We start from the raw sequence: 10725 nt of genomic DNA on the forward strand, positions 1-10725 counted from the left end.
TTGTTTGCACTGGCTGCTAGTTCGAGACTGGAACGTCCTTCAGGATTGGGGCCCACTTCCTTTGATTTGCTTTGGGCTCCAGATAAAAATGCAGCTACCCCACATACCTAATAAAGGTTTTCCTAAATCAGGTCAAGCAAGTTTTCCCCTCAATTCGGCGCTCTGATCCCATGCCCTTCAAGTGTGCCTTTTGGCTTTGTACTTGGGAGTGTATAGATTTAACCAAGGTACTCGCCTCTCCTAGCTCAGCTTGGTTTGTACTTGTGCGCTCACGACCATCCCCCCAGCCACCAAGTTGGACGGCGACGTGGTGGGTCGTGTCGTTTTAGAGAGACAAGCACCAGAGGTGGAGTTTCCTCGGGTTTTATATTTCAAACCGGTCTATTCTCGGGAACAGAATTCCGTCTGAAGTTTTTACTAATTTGACCCCAGGTATCCAGCCCTTCGTATTCATGATGTGAAATCAGTCAACCAAACACCTATTGTACCTACGCCGGGTACAAATTGGTAACTTTTCGAGGACACTTGTTAGGGGAAGATGGAAATCCGGCTTTCCCGGTGGGGTTTGAGACTCCCGGGAGCGGGGAGAGGAGCTCAAGGCCCTAGCAGTGGGTTTCCTGGTAGGACAAGGTGCGGGCGGAGGCGGAGCCGCGGGCGGTGCAGGTAGCTGCTTGCGTCCCCAGAGAGCGGGCGGAGGCCGGGTTCCCACACCTGCCATGCTGCGACCGCGTTCCGTACAACCCTCGTTAGCGGCTGGAGTTCCAGGGGCGCTCGCTTCGCACTTCTAGACTTCAAGGTGTGGAGGTGCCCCTGCTGGATCGCAGCGGGTGCTCGACCCGCCCTAGCCCCAGTATCATGGAGTTACCGTCCCTGGCCCTTGGGCGTCGCGGGGGCTGGAACTGGGCGCGGAATGAGGCCAAGAAGGACTTGGGAAAACCACCCAGATTGCATTGCAGTAGGCGAGGCCGCCTGGAGGAGCCGGTTTTCCCCGAGCCACCTCCCCACAGGGCTTTCTCGGTGCGCGGTTCCCAGATGCTCTTCTCTGTCCGCCCCGGAGGCGCTGTCTCGCAGGGACGCGGGACTGGGTACTTGGCCTGGCTGGGCCGACCAGATCTCACCTGGCTGCGAGGAGGCCAGACGCCAGGACAGGCGACTGTTGCTGAGAAAGTGATTTGAACTGCTTGGAAAGCGTGGGCCCGCCCGTCCTTTCAGGACTTTGGTGTTTGGATTCATCATTTGTATAACGCGTTTGGATAAACTGAAGACTTAATAAATCAGAACGATTTCCAAGAATTCCACAGCAGCGTTATCCAACTTAAAATCATGAATCTCTTAACTGCCCCCTTTTTAGAGACTTTTTTCCTTCGTTTTTAAGGAAGTTGAATCCGTGGTTTTTTTTTTTTTAATATTATTATTATTTTAAAGTTTGATTCATCCACTGGATTTACAAGGACAGGGATAGTTTTGTTTTGTTTTTTAAATTTTTTTTTCCGAGACATGGTTTCACTCAGTTTCTTTTTCTTTCTTTTTTTTTTTTTTAAAGAGAGAGTGTGAGAGAGAGAGAGAAGTTTTTTTTTTTAACATTTATTTTTTTTTTTAAGTTTTCAGCGGGCACAACATCTTTGTTTGTATGTGGTGCTGAGGATCGAACCCAGGCCGCACGTATGCCAGGCGAGCGCGCTACCACTTGAGCCAATCCCCAGCCCCGATAGTTTTGTTTTGTTTCGAGTATGTTCTGAGGGTTTGAAACAGAGCCTGACATTTTATGCACTCAACAAATATTTGTTGAATGATTGTAGTAACACCCACCCATTTTTGCAGCTTTGTCTTCTAAGCCTAGGGCTTGACTGCAAAGGCTAGATTCTCAACATGGAAATCTACAGGTAACTTAAATCTCAAATGTTTATAAAGAGTAGGTGCTAATTCTCCACAAACTTAACTTTTATTAAACTAAAATCACAAAAGGAAAGAATGTCAAGGAGGAGAAATCTATGTAATACAAGTAAATCCATTCTGGATACAAAAATATTTTATTACTGTCACCACCATCTATTTAAAAAACAAACAAAACTCTCCTAAAGGAAGGCTCATTCAAGTCTTCACTCAACATCACATCTAAAACGTCACAAATAAATTAATAAAAAAATGCAAAGGTGGGGACATGGGGTTATTAATGATGGTGGAATGTGAGGATCATTATTATCCAAAGTACAGGTAGGAAGACACGAATGGGTGTGAATATACTGTGTATACAACCAGAGATATGAAAAACTGTGCTCTATATGTGTAATAAGAATTGTAATACATTCCGCTGTCGTATATAAATAAAAAAGGAAAGATAAATAAATAAATAAAAGGTGCTTTGCAAAAAAAAAAGAATGCAGGAGTGACCCAAATTCCAAACTGAGGGTCGGTATACTCTTAAATTTTATTTTTTTAATTAGGGCATTATAATTATACATAGTTAGGTTTATTTTGACAAAATCATACATGCAAGAATTTGATTTTAATCCTCTCCCCACAGTATATTCTTAAACATATTAATGTCCTGAAAGACAAAGACTAACGAACTGTTCTTAATTAAAGTAGTTTAAAAGAAATTATCCTGAACCCCCCAAAATATTGGTTTTTTTGCTTGTTTGTTTGTTTTGTTTTTTTCCTTTAAGGGACAGGAGGCAAATATAGTCCCTAGATTAACAGTATTATATCAGTGTTAATTTCTCAATTTTGTAGTGTTACTGTGGTTAGGCGGAAGAAAGGTCTTATTTTAAGGAAGCATCTAGGAAGTATTTAGGGGTCAGGAGGAATCATGTTCACATGCCTGTAATCCAGGGAGGGATTACAGTGAGGCTGAGGCCAGCCTCTACAATTTAGCAAAACCCTGTCTCCGAATTAAAAATTTTTTTAAAAGGGGGAGAAGCAGGTTGGGGTTGGGGGCACATGCCTACAATCCCAGCAACTCCAGAGGCTAAAGCAGGAGGATCATGAGTTTAAAACCAGCCTCAGCAACTTAGCAAGACTGTCTTTTTTTTTTTTTTTTTTTAATATGTATTTTTTAGTTGTAGTCAGATACAATACCTTAATTTTATTTATTTTTTTAATGTGGTGCTGAAGATCGAGCCCAGGGCCTTGCATGCTGGGCGAGTGCTCTACCACTGAGCCACAACCCTAGCCCAAGACCCTGTCTTAAAAGGGTTGGGGATGTTGCTCAGTGGTTAAGTGCCCTTAGGTTCAATCCCTGGTACCACAAAGGGGGAAGGGTTAGGGGGTGTAGCTCAGTTGTAGAGCATCTCTGGGTTCAATTCCTAGTACTGCAAAAACAATAATAACAATTTACTTGTCTGTAAATTACTCTCAAAATGTTCAAACAATATATATTTATATAGAGTGATAAAGCAATTGCATTAAAATGTTAACATTGAATCTGGGTGAGGGAATTATTTATGCTATTCTTCTGAATGTTTCTGTAAGTCTAAAATTATTTCAAAAGTTTGAAAGTTTTTTTTTAATGTTTTCATTGGCTGTAAATAATTTTTTAAAAAATTTTTTTACAATTTTAATTTTTGTATTTGTTTTAATTAGTTACATATGACAGTACAATGATCTTGACATATCATACATTTGAATCAGATGGGGTATAATTTTTCATTTTTCTGATTGTACAGGTTGCAGAATCACATTGGTCATGCAGTCACGTATATACATACAGCAATAATAATGTCTATTTTATTCTGCTGTCCTTCCTTTCCCCCCTTTAAAGCATTTTCTTTCTGCCTCCACCAATCTGGTCTTTAATAAGGTTCTTTCCAAAATTTCCTTCTGTGATAAACTAACCCCTCATGTCATAAAGTGAATCTTTTTTGTTGTTGTTGTTTGTTTGTTTTTTCCTTGGTGAATGAAAGAAGAGTAAAAAAAAGGTGACCAGTTTCTGCATGACAATCTGTTTATGTACTTCAAGGTTGTTCTCAAGTAATCTTTCTTAAATAACTTCTTTAAGGTCTATTCCGTGAATATTATTTTCCTGCTCTTTAATTATCTTTGTTATCCTCCTTTGTCCTTGTCACTTTTAGAGAGCATCTTGAACTAGACAGAATATGAGTAAATGTCCGTTGGGGCTTCACCATTGACACCCTGCCACATATATATCGCATTCTTACTACTTAGAACAAAGATCCCTTTTTAAGACTACAGTAGCAGCACTGTTTATGAACTCCAGTTTCATGTGAGATTTTTTTTTTTAATATTTATTTTTTTAGTTTTCGGCGGACACAACATCTTTGTTTGTATGTGGTGCTGAGGATCAAACCCGGGCCGCACGCATGCCAGGCGAGTGCGCTACCGCTTGAGCCACATCCCCAGCCCTCATGTGAGATTTTTTGCAGTAGAGGGAACTGAACCCAGGGGCACTCTGCCACTGAGCTACATCTCCAGCCCTTTTAATTTTTTATTTTGAGACAGGGTCTTGCTAATTTGCCGAGGCTGACCTTGAACTTGCAATCACCCTGCCTGTGCCTACAGGTGTGGGCTGCCATGCTGGATGCTTTATGTCTCACTTGCATGTACTCTTGTAATAGGTACAAGAACCTTCAAAAGTAAATCAAATGCCTGGTGCAGTGGCTCACACCTGATATCCCAGTTACTCAGGAAGTTGAGGCAGGAGGATCACAAGTTCAAAGCCAGCCTCAGCAATTTAGCAAGACCTGGTGTCCTTGAGTTATTTAGAGGTGATGGTGCACAAATTTGTGAAAATACTAAGAACAACTGAATTGTGCACCTTGAATGGATGAATATTGTGGTTTGTGAATTACATCTCAATTTTTAAAAAGCAAATCAAGTAAAAATCTATGTTCTGAGGCTACCATAGCCATTGATATTTCTTAGTTATCTGAAGTATACACAGTTGTAAGAGACCTCATTTGAGACCTCATTTTATATTCCCTGGACAGGTCTAACTTATGAAGTGGAGAGGTAAGGAGAAATGATGGTCAAGATAACTAAATAAATTATAATTTTCTATATGCTACACATTTAAACAAATTACTGGTCTGAACCTTTATTATAGCAATTATTATAGACTGTGGAAAAAGTATAGGTTTAATAATTGGCCCTACCAATTTGCTATCTCATGGCTTTGGGCATGTTCCTTTACCTCAGAAGGACCTGGTTTCTCACATGTGAATATGGAGATGTGATGATGTACCCTTCATAGATGTTAAAGGAAGAGAGAATGTGTAAATATGTATCTTTAATCAAGAAATTTATTGCTAAAGAGGCATCTTTGAATGAGGAGGCCTTTCTCAAAGCAACCAGGCCATTGATTTTCTGGCATTATCTTTGAGACACCATCAAGGTGTATCAACAAGCCTTGGTTGCCTGCTCTGTTATACGGAAATACAAAGAAAAACACAGATATGGAAATGCATCAGGAATCTGGACAGCATGGCTTATAAGATATGCCTGATTCTTGGAGATCATAGAACCCATTCCGTTTTACTGGGCATCCAAGGAAAAGAGATCATACCTAGGGAATTCCTCTCTTTTTACTCCTATCCTTCTGCCATCAAGCACAATTCTCCTTACCTCTCCACTTCATAAGTTAGACCTTCTTCCTCTGTCCCTTGCTTGAGAGTACTTACTGCCTCTTCCAAAATCCAGAGACAGGAAAGCACAGTGGTGAGCTTTATCTTTTAAGTCAAGGTGGAGTTGACAGGAGTGGGCAAAGAACTATTGTTTCTCTCAGTTCCTAAGTTTCTGCCTACCCTTCAACCCTCAACCCCTTCAGCTAATAAAGGGCCAATTTTATTATTCTGGCAAAAGGTAACCCAAAGACCAGGAAATAGTTGTTGCCCTGCTTTGTGTGTGTCTGAAGTATGTAAAGTGCTATTGAGAGAACACTTGGCAGAACTGCCATTTGGAGACAGTAAAGATAATTTTTATGACGGGCCTATATCTGCTTCATTTGCATGTCACTACTTTCTCATCTAAAGATTTCTAAGTGACTGAAATCTGTATAAAATATCAGACATACATGCAGTCATTGAACAAATACGGGCACCCTAGTTTGTACCAGGTAAGATGTTGGGCACTGGAAACGCAATTATGAAAAAATACAAACACAGTCCTTGCCCTTATTGAGTGGAGAGGACAAATAGTCACGAAACAAATGTATCATTACAACAATGACAAGTATGCTAAAGGTTCAGAGCTCTGAAAGATTGCACAACCACAGGATATAAACTCCACTAGGAAGACAAGAAAGGCTTCACTGAGCAGTGGCGTTTAAATTATAGCCTCCAACAGAAGTAAAATAATCAAAGAGGCAGGAGCAGGTGAGGAAGAAGGAAAAGAGGGTGCGTGGCATACAGAAATAATTAAGGAAAGGGGCCAAAGATAAGATAAGATGCTGGAGAAGTATGTGAGACCTTAAGAGTCTATATATATATAAAATTTGTTTTTCTAGGCAAGTGCTCCACCACGGAGTCACAACCCCAGACCCTTAAGAGTCCTTATTGACTTCCTGCTATGTCCAACTGGTCACCAAGTTCCATAGAGTTTCCCTTCAGTACTAATGTGCTTTGCTTTTTGCATTCTTTACAGAACTGCAGAAATCTTTTACTCAAATGTTTTCAGGTATCTTGCATAATAGGCGCTAACCCTAAGTGTTCAGTGGTCCTTGGAATACTGTCTTACAGTGTTTAAAATTTAACCAAAAATAAAAATAAATAGGGGAGGGTGATTGACATAGGAAGGGTTTTAATTTTGCTAAGTAGTGTGTGTGTGTGTTTTAATATACTTTTATTTATTTACTTTGTTGTTGTTGTAGATGGACACAATACCTTTATTTTATTTATTTATTTATATGTGGTGCTGAGGATCGAACCCAGGGCCTCACGCATTCGAGGCAATCAGTCTACCACTGAGCCACAACCCCAGCCCCTTTAATATATTTTAGTTGTAAATGAACACACAAGATCTTTTTTTTAATGTGGTGCTGAGGATCCAACCCAGTGCTTCACACGTGAGGCAAATGCTTTACCATTGAGCTATAGCCCCAGCTGAGTAGTGTGTTTTTTTAAAAAATAATAATTTATTGTCAGGTGTGGTGGCACATGCCTGTAATCTCTGCAACTCAGGAGGTTAAGACAGGAGGATCATGACTTCAAAGCCAGCCTCAATAATGGTGAGGCACTAAGCAACTCAGTGAGACCCTGTCTCTAAATAAAATACAAAATAGGGCTGGGGTTGTGGCTCAGTGGTCAAATGCTCCTAAATTCAATCCCCAGTACCAAAATAATAGTTATAATAATAATAATAATAATATAATAATAATATAAATAATAATAATATTATTATTATTTACTGTACTTGTACTCTTCACTTCATGAAAGAAATGCTATTTTAACAACAAAAAGACCAATATGAGAATAAGGACAAATTTTATATTTACATGAGTCAACTCTATGAAAAATTTGTTACATTGTCCTTATCTCATTCAATCTCTTTGGAAAGATGAATCTCATACAAGAGTTTTAGAGCCACTAGCTTAATCTCTTCTGAAAATTATCAACAAACTAGGTTTTAAAAACAACTTCCAGGGCGGGGTTGAGGCTCAGTGGTAGAGCACTTGCCTAGCATGCATGAGACACTGGGTTCAATCTCCGGCACCATATAAAAATAAATAAAAGTATTGTGTCCATCTACAACTAAAAATATATTTTTAAAAACTTCCATTTTCAAGTTATATTTACTTAATTATTTACAAAACTATATAGTTCTACATGGTTTATAATGAAAACTGCAGTTACCTTCCTCTCCCTTCCCCAAACTCTGACTGCTGCTTCCCAGAGCCAGCTAGCTCCTACCCCCACTTTTAACTGTTAATCTGTCTGCTTTTTTTTTTTTTTGCACAGGTGCTGGGGATCTAACCCACAGCCTTGATAGGCAAGTGCTTCTACCATTGAAACTATACCCCCAGCCTTTGCAGCCTCATTTTTAAGTAGCATACACTGCACTTACAACTATTAAAAAGCATTTTTTTTTTTTCAAATACTAAAGTCTAATTGGTGCTCTCCTTCTTAAATTGAATTGGAGCTATGGAGTAAAATTTATGCCCATTAGCTTAAATCTCAATCCATCTATGAAGCTTCTGGTTTAGCCAAGCCCTCAGTAATTACTTCTCTAGACTATACTGTTTAAATGCTTCTGCTCCACATTATTTCAAGTAGACAATGATTTTCTCAAAATCTAAGACCCTCACAATTTACAGTCACAAATGGCCACTTTATTCCCACTGTTAAACTACCTTTGTGTGTGCTTTTAAAACCAGAACTTATTCATATTTAGATTAATAGGAAGGGGGTTTGCCTAGGGTGTCCACCAATTATGCTGGCCTTAGAGGGAAGAATAAACACTTTTGAGCTTCATGCAGTGGTTCACAACTGTAATCCCAGCAACTTGGGAGGCTGCAGCAGGAAGATCACAAGTTTAAGGCCAGTCTCAGAATTTAGTAAGACCCTGTCTCAAAAAGGTCTTAATGGTAAAGTGCCCCTAGGTTCAATTCTCAGTACAAAAAAGCCAAACAAAAGCTGAGATTAAAGAACCCATTTCCAGTAATAGGACAAATTTGCATCCCTGCTTTAGCTACTAGAGGAAGTTATCTGACTTTAAACAGAATCTATTTATGCAAATAATATTTTAAATCAGGTCATTATTCTAGAAGGAAATACAAAAAAGCCATTATAATATCTCCCTCTGAGATAGGGTCCAGGGCACACACGCTGGCATATGCCTATAATCCCAGCTACTCAGGAGACTGAGGCAGGAGGATTGAGAGTTCAAAGCCAGCCTCAGCAAAAGCGAGGCCCTGAGCAATTTAGTGAGACCCTGTTTCAAAATAAAATGGGATGGAGATGTGGCTCAGTGGCTAAGTGCCCCTGGATTTAATTCATGGTACCCTTCCCTTGCAAAAAAAAAAAAAGATCCAGGGAGGTGGTGAGGACAGAAAGAAGAGCTTTTTCTCTTTATGTACCATAAATAACAATAACATATTATTGAGTGGAGCCCTTGAAAGCCTTATGTCATTTAATTCTCACAACAACCAAACGAGGTTCCGACACTGTTTTTTACCCCCACTCTACAGCTGAGAAAAACTTAATAACTTGGTCAGCTGGGTGCAATGGCACAAACCTGAAGTCTCTGGTAAGGAGGCTGAAGTAGAAGGATCATCTTAGGCCAGCCTGGGCAACATAGTGAGACCCCAACTCAAAAAAAATAAAATAACTTGGTTAGGAGTGACCATTCATAATCTCCATCATAGAAGTTTTTAAATACCTGGTGGACCTGAGAAGCTACTCTCCAGCCCCGTCTCTGGACCCTTCTGCACTGCATCCCACCCCTGGCCTGAGGGCCTTGGATGACTGACTCAGGAGCTCCGAAGTTGCCATTTCCTAAGTCCAGCCAGATTGAAGGGACGGGTGAGGAGCCCCTGCACCTTAACGTTGAGGGACTAAAGGAGAAGAGTGGTATTCTGGACAAGGATATCACTGAAGGCTACAGTGTAGATGGATGACCAAAGAGTATAATGACATCAAGGATATAGGGGCAGAACACAGTGGCACACACCTGTAATCCCAGTGGCTCATGAGGCTGAGGCAGGAGGATCAAGAGTCCAAAGCCAGCCTCAGCAAAAGAGAGGTCCTAAGCAACTCAGTGAGATCCTGTCTCTAAATAAAATACAAAATAGAGCTGGGGATATGGCTCAGAGGTTGAGTGCTCCTGAGTTCAATCCCCAGTACCAAAAAAAAAAAAAAAAAGTAGGGGCAAGCTAGCTGTGATCCAAGGTGTCACCACTAAAGAGTTGACATGAGAGAATGAGCTCACAGACCCCTGTTCCTGATCCACAAGGAAATGTAGATGTGGATGAGAAACACAAAGAGCCCATCCTGCATACTTATAGAGTTGTCAGCAAGAAAATGCTAGTGTCCAAGAGCCCAAGTTAGGTCAGAAAGGATTCTATAAAAGAGGGGAGCAGGGAAGAAGGAGGATTCCCAGTTCCAAGGTCCCTGAAGTGTCCCAGTCGTACCTGTGTGTGGGTATGTGTATCCTATTTGTCAATAAACATATGAGCAACTAAAAAAATAATAATAACCACTTTGTTCAAATAGCATGAAACTAGGATTCATACCTAGGAAGTCTGGCTCCAGCGACTGCACTTTGGGCCACTACATTATACTGAATATAAGTATTTTATAAGCTTTAGATAATCTTGTGGTTGTTTCAGCAGCACCTGAACTAAAGTTGAAATGATAAGCAGATTAGCATGGCCCTTGTGTAAGGATGACACATTGGTGAAACGTTCTGCATTTAGGGAAAAAAAAAAAAACTTGCTAATAAAAATAAGGAAAACTCACAAAGTAAGATATTTCCCCGTGACAGCTTGGCTGCAACACATCCACAAGACCAATAGTAAGCCACTAAAGCAAAGCTACCCGATATTTAATATTTTAGTAATACCACATCTTAAATTATATAAATTTTCTGTATATTATGCCCTCAGATTTTTTTTTAAGTCCTGAGGATCAAACTCATGACATCACACATGCTACACAAACACTCTACTACTGAGCTACACCCCCAGCTCCAACCCTCAGATTATTGATAAGATCACCATGAAGTATGAACACTTGAGACACATTAAGTGACAGCTTATAAGTATACATAGCATGT

At 40.1% G+C, this 10725-nt stretch overlaps 1 pseudogene; it reads left to right on the forward strand.

Annotated features, from left to right (window-relative positions):
- The first annotated feature begins 10266 nt into the window (after positions 1–10266).
- Positions 10267–10366, forward strand: LOC114106550 (U6 spliceosomal RNA; annotated as a pseudogene).
- Positions 10367–10725: the final 359 nt, after the last annotated feature.

This window comes from Marmota flaviventris, chromosome 15, assembly GCF_047511675.1.
Source record: "Marmota flaviventris isolate mMarFla1 chromosome 15, mMarFla1.hap1, whole genome shotgun sequence".
NCBI lineage: Eukaryota > Metazoa > Chordata > Mammalia > Rodentia > Sciuridae > Marmota > Marmota flaviventris.